Raw genomic sequence first — 24,681 nt, forward strand, 5'->3', positions numbered from 1 at the left:
GCGAGGACGGGCTCGGACATTAAACGCGGTACCGTCATAGCGGCCCTTCCAAGCGCGGCCGTTTTACCACCCTTTGAAAACCTACCATCTCCGCAGAAAGCCGCCGGTGCGCTGCCGACGCTGCGACATCGTCGAATTCAGAATCTTGTCCTGCCAGCTTTCTGCAGAAGCACAAGAGATGTGTATGGCCTTTTCGGTCGATCTAACCGTGAGAAATGGAAACGTTGCGTAAATATTTGCCGATTTGGGAATATTTAAGTTATATATACACGGAAAGAACGATTTTGCTGAAGTAACTAAAAATTCAGCTAGATACAAATCTTAAAATAATTTTGCTGAGTCATCAAAATAATTTTGGAATCTCAAGTGTGATGAGCAAAAAGTTTTGACATTTTTAACAACCTATAATTATTGAGTAAACCTAATAATTATTTAACGACCTAACAAAATTATTTTCAAATTTGTAGCTAATATTTTCAACAAAATGCGTTCCGTATGCGTAACTATATGTTATACATGTTATAATTTGAAAAATATAAAAAGATATATAACTGCATCGAATCCGAGGTATTATATAATTTAATAATTGTATACGCTATTGTTCTCTCAATAAAATAAATGTTAAATAATATATCGCAAATCATTTGATCGAATAATCGAAAGCATCACCAAGAATTCGCATCGATTCAAATAAATCTTTAAAGAATGGAAATTACACAAGTCTAACTGAACATTTTGAATCCTACCGTCAGTAACAATAAAAGCCCATGTGATTCCCAACTCAATGCTCGGGTGGTGCGCTTTCTCGGCGTCTTCGTCCTCGATGGAGAACACCGGTTTGTCGACGACCGGCCGGACGACCCCGAAGCCGCGGTATCTGAGACACTTGACGCCATTAGCGGCTCCAAACTGCTCCTCGCGCAGTTAAAGTGATTTGCGACTATCCGTAGCCAGAAACCAGCTCTCCGCCCCCTCGTTCTCCCGCCCCCTGCCTCGTCCCGCCTCGCTCATGCAGATCCCCGCTTTCTCCCTTTTGCCACCGACGACCCAACTCGTCGCTCTTCCTTCTGCACCGTCGTCGGCTTCCACTGGCGAACCCTGAACCGCACCAGCCACCTCGCCACCCTCCCAGGATTACCGGGGAGACCAATTATTATTCCCACGGCGAACAATGGCACGACGACTCGAAAACGACGCTTCCGCCTCGAAATATCGGTTCCCTCTTTCGCCGGGGCGCTTTGTCCGCGCGGCGAGTATTCTCGCCTGCCCCCTTTGCATTTTTCGGCGATAAATATGCGCGCGCGACGTCGAGAATCCGCGCGAGGCCGCGGGAGCGATATCTCTCAGGAGGGCAAACAGAAAACTCTTAGCGGTCGCCGTCGTCGTTTCCGGGTCCATAATGCCACTGAAATACGGCTCGCCCTCTGTTACGTACGTGATCGATAATCGAAACCGCAACGCGCGACGCAAAGGAGACCGATACCCTTTACAAGTCGCGATATCATCCCTTCTCGTTTTCCGACCCGACGATATTTCCGCGACCTGCTCTACCGCCACTTTTATTAACCCTTTTTAATGCATATTAACTAGTCTCGAGCTCAGCAAAAATTAATGGAAGAATTACAGTGGGCCGAGGGTCGCGAGCGGCCGCGGAGGCAGAGGGATGACAAGGGGAGGTTGGAACGACCCCCGGGCGCGCGGGAGAACGCATTCGGGAATATCACCGTTAGCACTTCCTATTAGCGGGGTTCTTCATTGGCGCGGCCGGTCGCCGCAGCCCTCTCGCAAACGATATCGTATAAACGTGTCGTTAATTACTTACACCGCGCCCGCGAGAGCTTTCTACCCTCTCTTGCGAAGCACTTCTCCCGGTTCCGCTACTCTCATTCCCCTTCTGCATTCACAATCTTCTCACCACCTATCTCGTCACGTCGCGGCGTTACGACCCGCTAAAGAAACAAACGTTTATTAGAATAAAAAAAAAAGTGGCAATTGCGCGTCGACGACGTTCCTCTCTCGAACGCGCCCCATCTATTACTTTCGTTACCAGTTAAAGGGGATTATCCCGTGAATGGTCAGACAGGAAGATGCCCAATCGCGACGTCATTTCCCCCGAACACCTCCCTGGAATTCAGTTTCTCCGGTCAGACATAACGAGAGATTCACCGTTCAATAACGCTCGATCGCGTGGGTCCGAATTGTATATTTGCCCTCGATCGATTTTTCGATGTCGTTTGAACGAGATATCGAGAACCGACTACTCGATCGGTCGACATAATTGGAACAAGCATAAGTGTATGTTTATTGCGCCGGCTCGTAAAATTATGTAGTTTAATTTGACAAATTGGCGATTATGATTAATGAGCATCGGCCGCTAGTTAACGGGACGGCTCCCGTCTCCCGTTTCGTTCGTTATCATCCTGCCAACCAATTATCCGAAATTTGACGATGTGGACGGCGGTTGTCTGCGTGTCGCGATAGTGGTCGCCCGGTTAGTGCAACTGTGATCGGAATGTCGAAAAAAATATTATTGATGATAATTATTCACATAATGTATATATGGGGAAATGAATAAGATTCAATATAAAATATATTCCGGAAAGATATATGTTAAATTATTTTGCTTAAAATCGTTCAAATACAGATCCTTGTTGCATAATTTTTAAACCTTTTCAAGATTAAGACCGGTATTCATAGTTTGTTCTTATTTTAAGACCGTTTTAATAACTATTGTCTTAAGATACTAACCGGCTGTGATTGACTTGTGATATTTTAAGACAATAAACTAATTTGTAATGGCAAGTAAGAGTAAATAACTGTGCGGTGCGCTATAATTATATATAATGTAAAGTATATTTACAATTTTATTACATATGTGATGCAATGTTTGAACCACAACATAACCATCCATATAACGAAATTGTAACTATATACATACATATTACATGTATAATTATAGCACATTCATTACTGTACAGTTATTTACTCTCATTTATTCTTGTGTATAAGCTTATTGCTTGAATTGTTGAATTTTTAAAGTCCATTAGAAGGTGATTTTATTGTTGATATTGTAAAGTTGTATTTAAAAACGATCTTAAATATAAGAACAGTCTATAAATACCAGACTAGATCCGATTAGTTCGAAAAGTTTCTTGAAATCTTTATTAAATTAGGAATGCTAGATTGCTGTACATCTTGTACATTCCCCTCCGCCCCACCCCTAAGAAATAAATAACAGAAACATGATATCAATGTTACAAATCTACATTCAATAATAATATGACTGTTATGTACAACACGTTTTATATTACATTTATGTTGTTGAATGTAATATTATTCCATTGATGTTATGTTACTGTTAATAGATGTTTACTGAATTGTTAACCTTCTAATTAAAAATGATCTATATGTATGTAGATCTATCCTACACGCCACTTTCTGAGCACTGATTTATAAAATTCACTCGCTATAGAGTTTGCCGTATTAACGTACAAGAGCATAGGAGACCAATCGACGGTCATCAGCTTTTTTTACTGATGGATGAGCCATCTTCCGCAAAACGCGGTGACAAATGAAAGGAGCATTAATGTGGAAAACTACGTTTTTAGTATGATGCGTTTAAGAGTGCCTACACACAAATCGCCATGGTACTATGTTCCACGGAGTGAGGCGCATAGCGAGTCGACGTGATTGATAGTGGTTTGATTCAGTCAGCGAAGTCCGCGAGCACACCCGCATTTTCCGGCTGATGTGCGAATCATTTATCATCTCTGGCGAGGATCCCGAGGAGACCGTTCTTTTTCTTTCATGTTACCCCCTTAACTTTCAGGTCGTGTTCTCATTGTAGCATTAAGCAGTCCATCGTTGACAGGTTAACTGCTGATCTCAAAAGATGACTCAAAAAGTATAAAAAAGCGTTTCGTCCTTCTACGTAAAGCAAAAGTGCGCTCCTGTCCTATTTTTACCACGTGAAGAATCTAGTCTGAGTCTAGATACCGATTCCGGGACACCCCGCGTGGCCGGTCTGCAAAGTCGCGGAGAAGTGTAGCGTAGCCGCACTAAAATTTCAGCTAAATAACTACGCGTGACGCAGGGCGCTTAAGCGCCAAAATGAACGGGCGCTATTAACGATTAAAAACAAAAAAGGGGCAGCGACAGAACGAAAAGGGAGAAAGGAGCAACAAGGAAGCGGTAGAAAAAGGCGAAATATGAGCGCAGTTAATAACACTTTGCGGGAAATAATACTGCGAGAAAGGCCGCTTACCGTGACAAATAACGGCTCTCTCTCTCTTTTCCTCTCTCCTTCCTTCTCTTCTCCTCTCTCGGCATACTCTCTGCCCGCGCCTTCACCCCTTTGTTGCCCCTTGTGTGGGCATACACCTCCTATCCCTTCTCCATTCACACCCCCGTTCTGCGAATCGTTTACATTCCCCATGCATTTTTCCACGACCCTCCATGTGCACGCACTCGAGATGCGTAAACGCAGCTGGTCAATTCCAGCACTCGAATCAATGGACGTGCCAGAGAAGAAGAATCAGGCTGTTGTCATAGGTACTATAGCTTCGTTTAAATTGATACGGTCATCTATTGAGAATATATCATGACACAAACATTTTGTATATGCCTCTCTCCACATTCTTTTATATCGTTGGATGAAAAAAAACGTAATTAAATTATTTTTCTTCCGTAAACGTAATTAAACGTAATTTCAACATATACACCTAATTTAAGACTCAACACTTTTTATCAAAGTATTTGATATTGGAAAGATGAAGAATTTTCGACGAATAACGATCTTCCGTAAAGGTTCCTTTGATGATAAATCATGTTTAAATTTACTACAGAAATCTGAAAAGGCATTCAATCGTTTCGGAATAACATGTACACAAAGGTAGAAAATTTAAGGAGCCAATAAAATGGAATATATTTTATGATATCTAATGTCGCGCATCGTGAAATATTTGCTTCTACCTCGTGGTCGCAAAATTTACTCGTTTTGCACTGATTGGGTCACACTCGAACGCTCGACGTAACGCACGGCGGAAATATCGCTCTGAAAATCCGGGTCGGCCAGCTCTCGTCGCGCCGCTCGATTTTGCCTTATCACTGTGGATTTATTTGTTTCCTCCTTTTTTCCCGCTCTCCATCGAACCTCATTAGGTCGTTCGGCACTGTCGACGCGATAACAACGTCACCCGGCGTTCAGCACGCGCCCGTCAGCGCTCGAAACATTCACAGTTGACAGATGTCACGTGCTGGCCCGCGTCAGGCCTGTCACCTGTCAACCACCAGTCCGGACGAATTACGCGCTACAACGAGCATGTGTTACGTCTCGAATAATGCGCGGAAAATTTCAGTGAACTATCATTATATCGGCCGATACCGCGCTCGTGTATGTACCTTTGACAGAAAGCTGATGGACAAGCGGAGAGACAGAATACAGTTCCATCGGCCAAAGTTTACGTGCGACTCGGCAATGCGCGCGCGAGAGATAAAACAATAAAAAAAAATATATATATATATATATTGCCCGTCGGCGCTCACCAATAATTTTCTATAAAACGTCCGCGCGCGAGCCGAACGCCCCGGTGATACTTCCTCGCGTCGAATACACACGCGACAGAACCGATTATACATTACAGTATTTAAACCTGCGTGTTAACATGCAAAGAGATAAATCCTATCAAGACAATTCTGCTAACTCATTCCGTTTTGTAAACTGCCCCGTAATTTAGGCGGGCAATTAATTGACTTTCACTGTAAGCTGTACAGATTAATCGAATTAAACTTCAGAAACGTATTTTTTTTTTTTTTTAATTAAAGTCGATTTTTCTGCTACAATAACGCGAATCAAAAACTATAATTGCAGACTTATTTGATATCGAAAAATAAAGAACTTTGTTCTAAAAATTTACAGGTCAATTTTTAATTGAATTCAATACTTAATTATTTTTAGCACAAACAGTTGAGACTATTTTCTTTATTGTACAATAGACGCTAAATATAAATACCTGTGATTATTGTCAAGTTTACAAAATTCGAAAGACGTGCAATCGGTATAACAGAAAGAAAGAAGAAATGACAAATGTCTGTAGGACACGGCAAACGAGCGACCGCCGTTGAAGAAGGCGCCGGGGCAAACAATTTCAAACACCCGGCAACGAACATTACAACGCGATATTACGTGGGATGAAATAATCCAGCCGGCTTCCGCCTCGTGAACAGGAGTAAACGAGGCTCCCGTGCTAATTGCCGCGAAAAGGGTTAACGCCGCTCGCTCCCCGTCGGCTCTCTCCAGCTGGATATCGCCATCCATATTTAATTAGCCGGCTGCGAGTGTTCTTCTTCCCCGGTGAAACGCCCACGCAGGAGGGACTGGAGGGAGACGGAAAAATCATTACGGTTCAGTCCGAGGTCAATCTAGCCGTTTTCATGCCAGAAGTCGGAGGAGGGTCTAAGCTTTTTGATCTTCAACGGAAATGGCCCGGCAGACATTCGTTATATCATACATCAATATTACATTTGAAAATATAAAATGTGACATGTTCCGACATGCAAATAGAATTTTTTGCGCATAGTCGAACTTGTGTAGAAGGGACTTTGTACATATGTCCTCGCGCGATTATCGATTTAAAAGCGATTCCTCGACTCCTTCGTCCTCCTTTTGTCTCGCCACGCGCTGCTCGCCGTCTCTCCTACCCTTTCCCCGTAGTCTTGGCTCTGGCGATTTATTCGTATCGTCGCCATATCCGAAGCATTATTTCAAAAGGAGTGTCCACACGCCTAGGCGAGCCGAGGAATAGGAGGCAGAGGAGGAGGAGGAGGAGGAGGAGGAGGAGGAGGAAGAGGACGAGGATGGAGGCGAAGGCTGTTTCGCGGGTAGAAAAATATTTCTCACGGCGTTTGCGAGCCCGCCCACTTCGGACTTCTCCCATTCTTCCCTTCGTTCTCTTCCACCCTTTCGGGGGACGTTCTCCACCGATGCTTGCGCTTTTCCTGACTTTATTTCACTCGGAAAAATTATCGTCGCGCTCGCGCGTGCACTCTTTGGCTCTGCTTTGTGTGTGCGCGCGTCTACGCGCGTGTCTATGATCTGTATGTGTGCGTATATGTTACGCGTGTGTATGTGTGAACGACGCAAGAACAATGGCACTGAATTGGCGTCTAACCGGTGAGCAATAGGTGCGTCCCTTTCGTACGAATAAAGGCGCGTCCGTTAATTAATGGTGCCGATAAATCAGTACCCGGAATAATACCCAAGGAGACAACAGGAATAGTTTATAAAGCGGCTGCGGACTGCCGATGCCTTTGCCGCTCGCACGTCGCGACGTGCACGGCGGCGACGACGTCTCCCCCGATTGACCTCCATCCGGACGTAAAATGGAAAGAGGTCGCGTCCTCGCGCGCCCCCCGGTGACCATCCCCTCAACAAAAGAAACTGTCCATCTTTATCTAGCTTAGATTAGATCTGCCCGAGATATTTAGCCTCTCCATTTATCTTGATCTGCTCTGGAACGGCAAACAGAAAATAAGATGTTTCCGAATTAATGATGTCTATATTCCTATCTATTCTTGCTGATCTAAACATATATAACGTATATATTATTCAATTCTTTTAATCCATCTGGATTTTAAATATTAGAATATTTCCGCTGTGTTTATATATGTACATATATTTTGTTTACTTCCTTTTGGAACTTTATCAATCGTTCGTTGCTATACAAAACCGTTCTTACACGGAAAGAACGGTTTTGCTCAAGTACCTAAAAATTTAGCTAGATACAGATTTGAAAATAATTTTATTGGAAACGCAAACTGCTAGAATGTTAAAACTTTTTGCAGCATTGCTCATCATATACTTTGAAATTCCTATGTAATTATTTATAAAGCATCTAAATTTTTAGATACCTACTTCAGCAAAATCGTTTTTGCCACGTAATAATTAATCCATAATTATACGTAAGAAATCGCAATATCATATTATTAAAGACACTTAAAAACAAGATATAATACTGATCGTTCATTTCTATAGAAAGTCGCAACTTCTATGATATCCGCGGTCATGGCACGCGGATATAGGCTGCACCTCGCGGAAGTCGATAAAGAATTATTTGTATCAGATACGACGTCGGTCTTCTGGTTGACGTAACGTTAAAAAAAGTCCATGGCGATTCTTCAAGGCCCGATATATAGACCGCGCGCGCTTCCGACGTCGTCCTTTTTTCCTGATCTTGACAATTTCATCGGACCCGCGTCGCTCGGCCCAATAATTGAGTTCTTTGTAGCTACGTCTCGCGCGAGTTGTTGCATCTAGGTTATAGGAACTGTCCGGCTGCAAGACACAGAGAGACAGATTAACGGGTTATTGTTAGGCCGATAAAACGATCGGCCAAGTAATATCGACGCGTCGCCGTCGACCCCGTCAGTTTGACCCTGTCGTGCAAATTAACTCGTAAAGTCTCGATTCGATCGGTCGCGCGTAAACGAGACGAAGCATTATCGCGAGGAAAGCGCAACCAGACAAGAATTGATATCGTCGTGACCTGTGGCGGTTTACATTTTTTTTCTTTCACGACCTTCGCCTCCTTCCAACCCCTCATCTAATTCACTCCTCGGGACTCGCTTTTCGGTGGTAGAATCGCGCCGCGGCGGGCGAATTTATCTTAAACGCAAAGTGAACCGAACGCGGCCGCTTTGATATACGGTCGCGTAATGTCTATATTTTTATTATTTACGGACCGCGAGATAAGTGGAGGGCCTCCTCCTGCTCCGATCCCGTTCGGTACCCCCATTCCCTCTGCCAGCAGCCAAGCAGCAGGCGGGGCGTGTATGGTAGCAACGTGATAGAGTCCACGGGGCAAGAAACGCGGGCATTCATTTTGCAAGCTCGACACACATTGGTAACCTCTCAGCCCGAAGCTACCCTCTCTTTTTCTCTCTCTCCCTCTCCCTCTCCCTGTTCTCTCTGTCTCCCATTTCTGCCTGCTCCTCTCCTTCTACCCCTTCCCGCGGATCCCACCACTACCGCCACCACTGCTGCCATTGTATCGAAATATCACGCGCCTATAAATCACCGTGAGCACCGCATATTATACCTCCGAACTATTCGCGAGGGGTGGCGGCAGCGGCGGCTCTCGATGGGCGGATAGGGTGGTGCGGGGCCGGCTCGATCGAAACTGACGCGACGTCGATTATTTTATTTCCCTCCGCAGAGTCGCCGGGTTCGGCCAACAGATGGAAATCAAGCACGCGGGTCTGTCGCGCGATTCGCTCGTCCGGACGACCATAACTCGTGATGAGAAACGGGGATGCCAAACAAGCAAACTTTTTTCCTATACTAGTTGTCTTTTTATGCTGTGAGTTTATAAATTATACATATATTCAGACGTTCATAAGGATGTAATATTAAATAAATAATGATTTTCCAATTCCGAAAAAAACAAAGATTAGATTTAAGTTACGGAGAATATAAAATAATACATTTTGTGTATATTAATATATATATATATATAGATAATATAATATTAAAAATTTCTTTCGCGATTATATTTAGTTCTAGTATATGATTTGCGTTGAAGTGTAACCTGCGTTGTACTAAAGTTCTAGAATTGTATTAAAATATCTCATGTATATGCTATACCACACGTGAAAAAAATATCACAGTTGATGCAATCTTTTAAACCAAATTTATACAAGACAAATTACAAATGAACATTCTTTGAACGTAATCAGTTTCTTCGCAATAAAAGATGCCGTTCTTTATCTTTGTCTATAGCACAGTAGAGGAATTGCAGGAAAGATTTATAGGGCACTCTAACGACTCATAAATGTAAAGCAAATCAAGTCTGCCGACGTTCGTTTAAGCCCATTTCTCCCTTTCGTCAGCTATAATCTTGTAGCAAGTTTCTATTCCGCGAGAGGAAACGCATTTCCCAAGATAATCGGTTGCGCTATCGAAACCGCCCGGTGTCCCCAGCCAAGATTTATAACGATAGTTTATTGTTATTCTACCCCACTTGGTTTTATGGGTCTTTTCGATGCGCGCCGTAAGGGTGCGTAGGGGAAAGGGGGTTGCTCTGATCCACGGTGGTCGAAGGGGCGAATGTCGTCCAGTCCTGTTTCTTTCGAAGCTTTTCTCCTCGAAGCTTAAAGCGACCCCCTCTATGGCTTCACGGGAATGCTAGTCGCGGTGATAGGGATGAAGAAACGACCGCTTGCTCGAAGAGAAAGGACCGGAAAATCCAAATGATACCGATAAGAGCTATTCGGAAAGGAGAACGCCATAGATCTTTTTAATTAACGCGAGTTATAAATTAAGGCGCTCACGTACATCACTGCGATATCACGGAATGATAGGAAAGATGGCACCTTGCCAAGTTCTATTCTCAGAATCATGCATTTAGAATCTTTAGAATTCGTTCAGAAATGGACAACAGTGTAGCATATCGTTCTCTTATTTTAAAAGTAAAATAACTAAAAAAACGTGATTTTTTAGTTATTATCGTGAATGAGTTAAATAAATATTACTCTATTAATTATAACAGATGAACTAGCTTAATTTCATTTTAAAAATCGTCAAAACGTCACAATAAAAACAAAAATGGTTTTTAAAGGTTACGAAACAAAAACGACAAAAATAATATTTGATCATGTTAAAAATATATTCTTTTTGTCGATATTATTTAATTAGTGAATAATTTTTTATCAAGTTATAAAATAGTTTTCCCTTTTTCTTAATTTTTTAAATGATATCACTTTTGAAGCTATATGTTAATTATTCTTCTTTTTTGTTGTAAAACGTAGAGATGTCTCCTACTTTCGTTTCCCTACGAGTAAAGTAAACAGAAGAAAGTTATCTCTTTTTCCCAATGGTTCATTATTTAAATAAAATATGTCTTAATATAAAACAATATAATATATTTCATACATGGATTAAAACGTTGTAACGTTCATTTTGATAACTTTAGTAAGTTGTCATGTTTGAATTTTATCCAACAAACTGATCTTTCAACAGGTTGTGTTGCGCACTATTATATTTAAACTTTCGTAACCAACTTATTTCTTTTTTGATCGTGCATTTTAATTAATCCGATATGCATTCTGTTTCGCAATTTGTCATCTTCACGTATCCAAAAAATAATTTAAATCATTATTGATCGAACGCAGCGTTGAAAAAAGCAACGCAATAGCGACGTTCGCTCGACCGCTGTTTCCGCATTAAAAAAATTGGCAAAGTGGAAGTACAAATCATCGAGCGACTACCGGTCATTCGGAAATGTTGGAGTAGCCGAAAGAGGATGGGAACGGACGAGTGGGACCGAACAGAAGCGGGGGAGAGTGGTGAGCATTTGCAGTAACAAAATGCGAAGCGCTGCACGCGTTAATTCCCGTCCATAAAAGCCATCGACAAATCAAACCTTCGACGTGATTCACTGCCGGCATAAATACAACTAGATCAGCGTGTGTACGAGAAACGTGGTATGAGCGATGGGTCGACAGGCGTTTGCACCCCCTGCCCCTATCCACCACCCCCTCGCGTTGCAGTCGCAGTCGCCACCGCCACCAGCGGCGCGAACTGTTCTCAAACAACGCGGCAACCCTCAAAATATGTATCACAATTTCTATGTAAATTATTGGCAAATCATTACGACGTTGTATTAAAACCAATTTTTTGTACAAATAATCCAAATATATAGAATTTTATAAATTTGATTTATGAATACGTGTCTTTCGCTATAAAGAGATATAATTTAATTTAATAATTCATTTCGAAACTAATTTACCTACGTTCTTTTACAAAGAAACTAATTTACCTACGTTATTTTTCATCGAGTACCTTATAGAAAAATTATTATAGCGTTTATTCATATAACATTTTATCATTTGTTATTATTTGTTATTATATTAAAAATTTAGTATGTGTAACGAGTAGTATTTTATGAAAAAGATTTTAAACATCACACGAGACGTTTCCATACTTCCATATGATGTGAAAATCATATTTTAAGACTGTTGTAGAAAAAATGATCGATACATAATCTAACTACAGAAGTTCCACGCGATATAGCGGAATAAAGTCGGGAGATACGAGTCTTTCTTGCGTTTAAAGTACGCTTTCGAGAACGTTTATTCGCCACAACGCGCCCCCGAATGTCTCTGAAATATATTGCATTATCGCCGTCCTGTTTATGCACGCTTTTAAGGACGCGCGCTTTTAAGCGCGTTTTAATTCATGCGCACGCTTTGAGAAAGCGTTGGTAACGCCCTCAATTGAAATCGTTAAGCTCCCCGCGTTCCTAATTCAAGCAAGCGGATAAGGAAGGTACGTGGGCCGCGATAGCATCGACAATGTGGAGCGTAATTATTCGGGAAAGATGGCACTTTGCTCGGCATTTTGTCGCCTTGGACCCCTAATGGCCGGTGGTTGATAACAAGGTTTACGGGCCAGACAGCGCTGTCCACTGAGAGATGTTGACAGCGGCTTTCAACCTTCCTACACCGAGGCTAGCTCAATCCGATCACGAGGAACACGCTGGAATTACTTGACTTTACGAAGCCTGCCCGTGCAAATCCGCACGTCGGTCCATGGAATCAAAAGTATTAGCTTGATACATTAACAAGAATTTTCTCGTTGTAGAACGAGACAGGTATGACTTGGGCATATTTTACGTTCATAGGTATATTTCACAAAAAGATAATAAATGCACATCGTGTACATATAATCCACTGGTTAATATTGCGTAAATTATTTACGAGTGGTAGGATTAGAAGTAATATTACACAATAATTTTATTATCCAATATACGTTAATGTAATCGGTAAATTACTTTGTTGTAACACGTCCTTTAACGTTAAGAGTTAAAAAAAAATTTTAATTTATTTTGCCAAATATTCCGTGGATAATCCAACTAACAAGCACGTTAAAAACATTTGTTTCATAATTCGTGAAAAATTCAACAAAACAGAATTAATATTTGCACGATACATGTGTGATGACGTTTCCAGTTATTGATTGTAATTCTCTCGATAGTCGTACAAATTATGGCTCTACATTTTCAGAGAAAATGAGTAATAATCGGAATAAAATGATGATCGGATTAATAATGGTCAGCTTATATTTAAATTCTTTAAACAAAATATTACATCGCATTGCCAAACGGCTTATCAAATTTTTCAACAGCCTAGCTTGATCACGCGGAAAGCGTATTGCAATTGGCTGTTATTATTGAAAATTAATTCAGTTCTCTTAAATTTAGCTTCCATAATTTATTTTTTAATTATAGAACTATTTAATTCCCGTAATTGTAAATTTTGATACATTAGATTTTGACGTTTTCATTGAATGTTTTTTATCATATTAGGATTAACGTGTTCTTGTTTCCAAAAAAGGAATTATTTACGAATATTTTGAATTATTTTTATTTATATTGTGACTTAATTTATTGTACTTTTAACAGATATTAAATTTAAACATTTTATATACATGATAATGGTTATAACTTTTGACAGGATCTCATCGGTTTTTATTATTTTTTTTTTACTTATTTAATTTTAATTTTATTCGTACTCTTTATTCATATCAATATCGTTTAATTTCCATTTCGTTAGTTAATTTATATTTAATTCTATTCTAAATTTCATGTGTGCCGTTATCAGATTTCTATTTGCATCATTATCTTAATGCTAATGAGGATTAAGTATAGAACCGAAACGTCCGTTGTACTCAATTATTGAAGATTAAGGTAAATTTTTAATTAATGAAAATATCTTTGTTCGTTGTTGCCCGTTGACCTTTTCACATTGCTTTAAAATTTGACTGTTCTAATTTATATCGTTCCTTCAGTTTCATTGCGTAATCTTTCTCTATGAATGCAAAAGCTTCCACGAAAGATATTTTGATTTGTACATTTTACATCATCGCATATTAAACTGTCAACATTCGCGGATCACTTCTTGAATACTGACTTAATAGCAGGTTTAAAGAATTTTTTCTGTTCCGATAAAAGTTTAAATAGGGATAACAATTAAAAAAAAATATATATATATATCTCATCACGTAAGATGTGACTAGTAAAAATATACAAGAACAAGATTACATACAGAACAAGAATAAGCTAAATGTTACTCATTCGGATCGGAATAGTAGTCGCACAAGAGACGTATTTTAGACTTGTTAATACATGTACCGAAAGTACATATAGCTATTCACTGAACCGATAGGAAGAATAGGTGCATTCATGGAAAGTTTAAGGAATAACGTCGCCGTTTGCAGCCGACTGGTTTTGTGGACAGGAAAATTAGAATGTGTCCCGGTTATTACGGGCGGCCGCGAAGAATTAGCATACAGTAGCGCGCGCGTATACGTGGTCAGACGTGTTGCGCGACACAAGAAGAAGGCTTTCGTACTAATCCCCAGTGTGGCACTAAATGAGGTGGTGGATTTGTTGGAAAGAGCTTATACTTACCCGAGGGGCAGAGAGGACACGCAAGAACCGCGGGAAATATAGTTTGGAGAGAGAGAGAGAGAGAGAGAGAGAGAGAGAGAGAAGGAAAGGGAGAGACAGAGAGAAAGAGCGAGAGAGGGAGAAGGCGGCGATGTGGCTTCTGCTCGTGAAACTCCAAAGCTCGTATCCACACGTGGGCTAAACAACAATGGGATGATCCTGCCGGGATTACGCGATCCGACGAGGCAGAGGCCCGTGGTATCGTTGTTACTGCTTTTCCGGTGTTATGATATTCGGCGCATGGTTTAACAATCGCGCGTCTGGCGAGACGTTTCGGTGGCGATCGCGTTGGGAAGCTGCGGGCTACTGTTTCGGGCATTAGGGGATCTGCCTACCAAAATCTGAATTGTCAGGATAGTCCGAGGACAATCCTGATAGCAATAGAACGCGAATAGCGTTAATACGTGATATTTGTGTGATAACCGATAACATAAAGAATCATTTGTAAAGAATTCATCGATTTCGTACGCAGGGTGCATATTTAGCATTGCACAACGTTGAAACCTTAGTCCGACTTCAAAATGTAAAGAGTATTGTGTCTTTATATTGTAAAAATAGAAATGAAATTAGTTAATAATATTTAGAATTAGATATAACGTTAATTAATCTTTACAGAACGGAAAAGTCACTATAGTGGCACTGAAACCGTATCATATTTTGAAGTAAGAGAAACATATAATGAAATAATGAATTATAATTATTTTTACTCAAGAAAAAGCTGTAAGATTTGTTGGATCATCAAAATAATTATGTAGAATAATCAAACTGGTTGCTAGAACATCAAAATGTTTTGCAGCATTGCTTATCATACTTGAGATTCCTACGTAATTATTTTAATGACCTAATAAAATTATTTGCAGATCTGTATCTAGCTAAATTTGTAGATACTTTAGCAAAACCGATCTTTCCGTATAGTGATAGATAAGTTAACTTAAATTTTTCCAAATATAAATACAAATATAATTAACTTTCCTCTATTTAACCGATTATTTCCTTTAATATTATAACTTTCAATTAAAAGTAAAAAACGCAAGTTCCAAGTATGTACGTGAGCGCGATTCTGTTTAACAGTTGAAATGGCGTCAGTGAAACAGTTAGTTGAACGAACCGTTACGAAACGTTTCCGCGATTTCGAGGTGAAGCCGCACGCATGACCGAGCGGCTGGTGGAGGCGCCGGGCGATTTAGTAGTCGACGTTATACCGGTAATAGATACAGAGGGAGACAGAGAGGAGAGAGAGAGAGAGAGAAAGAGAGAGAGTAGGAGAGGATGGGAGGGTAGGACAGAGAGAACGGAGCTGAGCGTGGAGGTAGGTACACAGTGAGAGAGCCGGGTGGTGACGTTGACTAATGATGGTGGTGAGAGAACACACTCCAGTCTAACCCGACCTGTTGCACCCCCAATAAACCCCGTCAAACGACGTGCCGCTAAATAGAATCGCGCCGCGTCTTTCGACCCCCTGACTGATTCACCCTGACATTCCGGAACGCGAATCTGCACTTCGAAACTGGGGCAGAAGATACTCTTGCGGGCTGATTAAAATTTGGGTCGCGTTCTTCTTGTGACCGAATCCGCACATTGAGGATGTAGAAAAGTTTCTTAGACGCCTACTTGGATCTACCTTACGTTTCTTTTAATCTGTTCATTGGAAGAATGTAAAAGCAAAATCTCTCAATTTGAAAGTATGCATACGAATAAATTTCATTTTCCTCATTTGCATCTGTACTACCTGATCCAAATTTAATTTTCGTAGTATTTATCAGTATTTATAGTATTTATAAATAAAATATTTATTTATAGTGTATTATTTAAAAAATGTCTATAATTCCATGCAATTTGTTATGTAAAGACAATTTTTCTCTTATTTGTATAACACATTATAATTGGATGAAAGAAAACAATAGAGCTGAAATAAAACAAAATTAAATTATAAAGGATTGAAATATATATTTCATGTTAATAAAATAAAGGAAAACAAAAAAGAATTAAATTCTGAACTAAGTGAATTTAATATAAAGTAAAATTTAGTAAATATTATTTAAAAGAAAAAGTTTAATAAGTAAAGTTTCGTTTTTATTTATATAAAATATAACTCAAAATAAAAAAAAAATTTTCCTCAATAGTAAATAATTCATATTAAAACGAACGTGAGTTTAATCGGTTTTTTAATATCTTTTTTTTATATCTACGATCTGATATATGGATCATCTGACAATACTGAACCACTTGTCATATGCTTCTTTTCACTCACGAGCCACAAGACTGATGGCTTTTCGAGCGGTTGTGAGCTCACAGCATCCGTGATTCTCGATGAGTGTCACGATAACCTCTCGCCTATCCTCGATTCCCTTTTGCCTCCTCGTAAAAGCTAGAAGGGAGAGGGACAGAGTGCTTGTCGCAAGACGAGCGAGCGCAGTGACGTGGAAAATTGTCCGATTATTCGCGGTTAGATAAAGAGCTTCTTCGGGGGTGGCGGCGAGTTTGCGACGAGGAGGAAGAGAAGGAGACGGAGGGACGAGGGAGCGTCGGCGGCGTCGGGCTGGCTCGTGACACCACCGTGTGCCGGGGGTGGCGGTCGCAGTCGGTGCTGGAAGGTCGCACCGGATGAAAAGCCGAGCCGACGGACTCTCATTCTCGAAGGCCTGGACGCACCCTCAAGCACCCTTCAACGCGGATTCAATCCCGGAGATCCACGAAATAATCATCCGGCGCTAGTTCATCCCTTCGCTTGCAGGAGTCTCTTGCGAATGGTTCCGTCCACCGTCTGGCCAGAACGAGACGTCTGTCGCTCTTTCTTCCCTTTCTTCCTCACTAATACCATGTCCTTTAGCTCTTCTCTCTCTCTCTCTCATCCTCTTATTTGTTCATCTTTCTCTTATTATCCGCGTAGAACTCGTCAATTCTGAGATAAAACGACGATATCGAGCGCACGGATCGCATTGTCGGCTTCGTCTGGATCTTGCGCGAAGGACGTGGCACTCCTCGTCCTTGATATCGTATGTTCGAATCTTAAGTAGTGTCGGGTATTGTTCGATTTCTGATTTTGCCGTGAGTGTAATCGGTTGTTAATTGTATATTCGGAAAATTAGGAGCAAATGTAATTGGTCGATTATTAACAATGCGAATCCACTGGCTCCCCAAAAAGACATTTCTACCTGATTCATACCTAAACAATTAATTGTGCGAAATTTAATTGCGCTTACATGAACGCTGAATATAACGCAACAATCTAATTAACTCTAATCTAATTAAAATCCACACCATTAGAATTCCGCCTCACTGACGCCGACAATTGCCAGTGAGAAAGACATACCGATTCCCAAAGGGAGTCAAAGGGAACGTGGTAATAGCAAACGCACGTTCTCCACACAGATTCAGCATTACCGTTACAGGCTGCCATCGTCCGAATCCAAATAACATAAATAAATATTCCCCCGCCCCTCGATGACTTCGATACTCCCGGACGTCATTTCCTCGATTCGCATTCAAAGAGAAGGGTCCCGATCTAGATACGGGAAACGTAAAGGGAATACCAGAGTCGCCCTGGAGATTCTTTCACCCGCGTAGTTCTTAAAAAGGTCGTTCTCTGGTAGCGGTGGTCCCTGCACGAGGCATTTCTTCGCCATGCTTTTCTCCGCGAATTTTCGTGAGGCTACCGTGTTCGATTCTACGAGCGCTGGGGGAACGACGCGACGTTACGGTACGCGATGCGCATTTCGAATCGCCACGCCGTTGCGCCACGCCGTCGTGCCGCACTGGTCGGCTTCATGTACTTACTTGCCAGGTACGTGTACTACCTTGTTTACCACGCGGTCTTACACACCCTCCTTGCCGCATGGCGCCATTGTTCTGAAAATCAAGAAATGTGTCACCGGCAGCGAGGGTAAAAAGCTCGGGAGCCGAGAGTCGTCGTGGCGTTGTCAGGCCCAGGAGAACGTTACTCTCCTTTCTTCCCTCCCCCTTTCTCACTCCTTTCACCCTCTCTTTCTCTCTCCTTCTCCTTCCGTCTTCCTTCTCCTATCCTCTCTCATCCGCCCGCGCATCCGACCGGAGGAGCCGACCCGTGCCCGGTTAACGTTTGAACGGTAAATTATCTTGAGGACTTAAGCCCGCGTTAGTCTAATACTGAGATCCCAGAGACTCCTCGGAATCTTAATTCCACACCGCGCTTCCTCGACCGCACATCGCGATATTATCCGCGCCCTGCTGGACTTTCGGTCTGTTTCCGTCGAGCATGCATTTGTGCATCTGCTGCCGAAAGTCCCGTAACATTCTATCGACGTTGATTATGTAAATCTTACAACGAGATTAAACAAAGAAGATAGAAAATTTTTACGCAGAGATTGTTATATGTATAATTTTAAGGATTTAATTTTTATTGATACTTTTCGCATAGACGATAACTATAAATACCAATCGTCTCGCATAATGATTGATATCCAGAAATATCGTTCGTACAAATATTACTACAGAATACTTCAGAAATAAGCTTCAAATTTTAATCAATGATATGCATTTCTAAATATATTTAATAACAAATCATCGTTGAATTATCTTATTCATGTACGGGATGGATCTCGTACATACATCCCAAGAGGAAAAATCAATATTCTGGAAGATGATAGTATCAGTGTGTCCTATTCCAAAAAATGGATTTATGTTAACGGTGGAATTTTTGAAAGTTTATTATACAATTTAAAAATTGTGTCTCTTAAACAATAAATTATTAGAAAAACTTCTCTTCTTTAGCAGTAATTTTGTAACTACACATTCAATCTCGGAAACCGTTCGGAATAGAACACACATTCGTATACTGGGAAAAAAATTTGATTGAATTAATTGAAATTCTGATTAAAATGGACAAATCAGAATTTTCTGGTTGAATCTATTATAATTCTAATTGAGATATCCAGAATTCTGATTAATAAGATCAGAATCTTCTGATTCGTTCATTTAACAAAAAATTGTTCTCAGTGTATGAATATTTTTATTTAAAATGCCCGATACTATCACCTCCCGAAATATTAATCTTTCCCTTATTTTAAAAATAAAATGAGATTTAGAATTTACTTTTTTAATTGCGTGACATATGTTTCATTGATTTTCACAATAATATACGAAAATTTGTCTACTGAAAGCGCGATAAGCTTCATATTGTCGTCATTCACGCCACAAAATCGAGCAAGAAGGTGCAGACGGCTATACGATAAGAAGCTGCTTCTTCAACGGATAGGAAATCCGTGCCTTCATTACGTATCTATATATGTATATGTATATACAAGGAAATGGGAAATTCGCGCTAGCGCATACCATTATAGGTAGAATGCTGCTAGAGGGTTAGTCGTTATTAGTCGAAATGTTAGCTAGAAGTGGTTAAAGCAGGCGATTCGTATGCCGGTCGGTCCTTCCATCTCGTGGAATCGCGCGTTTCTGTCAGTCACAATGGCCGAGCGAGATTGCTCCCGCGGGAGAGCACGATGCCGCCTAATCAGAAATTAAATCTTAACCTTAATTCCTCCTGAAACGGGCAAGCTCTCACGCTAAAAGAATTCTCGATCGATCTCGTCGAGAACCACGAGAATCGCGCGCGAGTCCGTGTTTCTCTCCTCTCGAAATTTCTCTGCACGAACTTAGACGGATATTCCGCGACTTTGGGATTTCGCAAAATCGAGATACGGAAATGAGAATTGTGGAGCGTAATAGTGCTATTGTCGCAATATATCTACAAATTTTAAGTTACGTATCTATAATGTATTTGTGTCACAAACGCACATTAAATACGCATAAATTCCACAATAATTCGCAAAGAATAAATATCAGTATCTTTATATATCTTACAATTAGTCCATCAATTTCATGGCAAAATATCTATAAAATATTTTATTTACTTGTAATATTGTTATATTATTAACTTGATACTTGAGTACATCTGTACAAACATATATAGGGGAGAGTGGGCATGAAAGAGACATGTTTTGAAAGAGCCATTTTGTATTTCAACAAACCGAATGTTTCCAAAAATTTAAAAATATTTTCATTTGATAACAATGCTAAAACTACGTTGTTCATATACATTTGATAGTCATCGTCAAAACGGCGTTGCCGTAATGAGATGCAAAATTGTCGCTACAAAAAGTACGTTTCTTGAATTAAATTTCCAAGCGTTTTTCATTTATTTGCGATTAGCTTTTGGAAAAAGTATTTTTTTATCGAATGCTGTTATACATTAACATAACTAAGAACGTATAGTTACACATTTTTTTGTTCATTTAGTTTATCAGATTCTGTGATTAGCTGTTTTACACATAATTTTATGAAAGAGCCAGTTCTTTCATTGTATACCCTGGAATGTGATTCTGTCAGCGCATAGTATAAAATTGTCTTCAGATGTACACTATCTCCTTCTCCGAGGAACATCCCTGTGAATACTTACTTATTAGTTTATTGTAGGTAAATAGATTTTAAAGTAATTCTGTATTATAAGGGGGCATTTCTTACAGTTCGTAAGTTCATAGGTTATGCTACTAGATTAGGTTATAGTGAAGCATTGCCGATTTCACTCTTTTCAGATCTAATTCAACAAAATATCGTCAAACAATACCAAAGATAAATCGAAGAAAAGAAAGCGACCTTCTGTTACTATACGGCTCTTTCAAAACAGGTTGTAGCTTTTTCAAAACCATGTTGTTTTGAAAGAGCTGAATTTTAAGTTTATAAAAAATGGTGATTAATCTCAGTTAATGATTAAATATTATTTTTCTGTTAAATGGATCTTATAGATAATTTAGTGTACTTAATTAAGAAAGTGATTATATTTGTTTAATACCAGATTAAATTTTTTTTTCATATCTTAAAAAAAAGGCTTTTTCATGTCCGCTATATTCTCTAAAAGTAAACCAGTGAAAATATCACTAACCTACCACATTGGTAAACATTAAAATTGGATTTTATTGACAGTTTAGGAGTATTTTACGCATTTTCCGTACAAACATTCACATTTCGCTCCTCCATCTTATATCTCACTGTTTATGGTCAGTGGAAATAAAATTTTACTGTAAAATCTGTAATTTATTGGTTAGTAATAATTGTGTATCTATATACTTAGAGTATACCAAATAGAATCGCGGCACATGCACGCACATAAATATTAGTTATTGTATATCGTTTATTCAACAAATCGTATATGTACCTACATGATACCGTCTTCAGCTTGGATTTTGGAATTTACTATACAATTGCTATTTATTAAACGACTCTTGTGGTAATTAAGCGTCTTCCGTAAAAATTGAACACTCGTTTTTTGCAACGATCAATTTTAGAGTCCACGCCACATAATATTCAGCAAGTATCAATTAACTGCAGCAATATAACATCAATATTGTAATTTTTTATTCAACGATGTAACTATTATAACACATGTGTTGTATGTTATACATATCAAATTGTTGAATAGAAACTTATAACATTGAAATTTTATTATTGCTAGTTTAATGAAATATTTATTGATTTGAACATTTCTGATTTTGCAGTCTAAAATCACTGTTTCTAGTAGTCTAATTATATAATTACTAATTCTTTCAGTAAAATTTTACTGATTTACAGTGCTACACTTATAAATGCAACGACTATTTACTGTTTTTCAGTAGTAATACAAACAATAAAAAGTACAGAAGTACAGACTCTCCAAATTAAAATCAATAATGGCAAATAAGCCGGGGAAATGAGAGTAACAGCATGATTACCGGTACGCAAGTAAAAAAGCAATTTTTTTACTTCGAATCCTTTATTCCATGAAATTGTACGTTTCGACTCACTTTGGAGTCCTCTTCAGCAATTATATATGTCTCTTTTTTATGTGTAAGAGATGAATCGACAGCAAATTGACAGATTTGATGACAAAATCTGTTAAAAAACCATTAAATAAATAATCAATTAAAAATACTAACAACTCTCACAACTTACCTTAACACACAAAGCAATCGTCTTGAAACTTCAGATCAATTACATAGTTAATAAATCACATAAAAAATATATTAATTCTGTAACAATTTAGCAGATAAACTACCAATAAATATATCAAACATATATTTCAGTAGTAGTAATACACTTATTCACTTTTAGAGAGTGTATAATTCAACTTTCACAGATTTATTATCTCAAATCAAAATACAATATAATTTATCACTAACAATACGATGCACTGCAATGAAATCGTCATGACTTCGTTCATCTGAAAGAAACAAAATATTTATTATAGCAGTATTCAAAGATAAAAATAATTATCTCTCCTTTCAAAGCTGAATTTTTAAAGTTAGAATAACCGCGATTCAATTTTTTATTTAGCTGCATTTTATTCAATTTAAATTCAATTAAATAAATAGTAATTGAATAAAAATGAAAAGATTGAAAATAATTAAAAATACTTTGGTAAATATTTATTCGCCATTGTCGTTTTTCTTTTATCAATATCCATTAAATTGAACGTACCTATATAACATTAATGTACTTATATATAAAATAATATCAATATTATATAAAGAATATATAAATATATATATAATTATAAATAGATTTTGTATCACACAAGTAACAAACGAAATAATAATTAATTATTCATCGTATGGTTGTTCCGTTCGTCCGATGCCTCAGAGATTCTCTCTTTTTCTCTTGTGTTCCTCCGCGGCTCTTTTACGGACACTAACACAGCTCCCAACGAAACGAAAACACGGTTAATTACGATCGCGCGCGCACTAAATACCAGAATACGATGATATCACGACACTTTGCACGACACTCACGATGTTAATCGCATAGGACGCGCACGTTATTATATTACAACAGAAGAATAACACAAAAAAAGCTAACGACCCGCTCGACACATACAATGTTTCGCAAATTAACGCAACGAATGAATCTCGAGCAGAGATAGATTTTAATAATTTATCGATAAAACACCGAATCTATATGCTACGCGGTTGAGATAAATATTAAAATATAGGATTAATTACGATTGTATTTAACAATTAAACGCATCATAACGCCACTCGCATTGTTTCGTTAATCAAAAAACTGGAAAATTGTAAAATTTTAATAAATAAAGAAAATGAACCATCATACTCGCAGCTATCTCATTTCCTTGATTCATTAAGCTCGCAATTTTATTCATCTCGGGATATAAAAATTATTAACGCGGAAAATAATAATATTAATTAATTTATACATAAATACTTTCTTAATTAAAAAAAAGTAAATTTCGTTATTCATATAAACGTTAAATTTTAAGCGTTGTAATTGTGAATTCACCGAAAGTAATTAGAAATACGAGGAATAGGAAATATTTGGCAATCAGAGACATATGTATTTTTTATACGTGCCTATACGCACTTTTAGATCGTAATTAACTGTGCTTTAAGCATTATTTTTTATGTATGTATAACAAAGAAATTTGAGAGAAGGAGACCTGGAAACATCGAGCGATAGCGGAGTAATTGTAAGGCAACTTATTATTTTATTAAATTAATATGTTAAAATATGCCCACAAGCATACATGTATGTCATATGCAAGAAAATGAGAACTAGAAATATTTTATATTCACACGTAGTTTAATAAAATTATTTCATAAAAAGATTAATAATTATTAATTTAATATTTATCAAATTTAATATTTTTGAAATATATTTTAAAACATAAAAATATTATTAGGCACCAAGACTCGATCGTATTTGGCGTTTCTTACTCATTTACAATATTTTTTAGTTTCATAGTACATCAACTTTGTTCCAATCTTTCATAATCGGTACAACCATTTAAATTTAAGTTAACAGAGACTTTTGAAGTTTAATAAATTTCTCAATTATTTCCTTTGAAGAGAACCCTTAAGTATCAGACAAAGGCTAACATTCCGAAATCTGTTTTTCAGTTGGCAGTGTTTCGATTGGCAAACATACGACCGCGGGTTGAGTTGATTCCGCTAATCTCGCGAGCGAGCGCTCAAGTTATTGGTAATCCGCGCAAGAGGATTCACATTCGATTTTATTTCACGGTTTCCTTTATGCGAAAGACGTAGGATTTCTATTAGCTTTGTGCCCTGGTTAGATTGAATAGCCGCAGGCTTCCGCTGGCATACGCTCGCGACTCCTGTTTCATTTACAAATGTATTTCCCTCTCAGACGGAAC

The sequence above is a fragment of the Trachymyrmex cornetzi genome, unplaced genomic scaffold, assembly GCF_001594075.2.
Source record: "Trachymyrmex cornetzi isolate Tcor2-1 unplaced genomic scaffold, Tcor1.1 scaffold4, whole genome shotgun sequence".
Classification (NCBI taxonomy): Eukaryota; Metazoa; Arthropoda; class Insecta; order Hymenoptera; family Formicidae; genus Trachymyrmex; species Trachymyrmex cornetzi.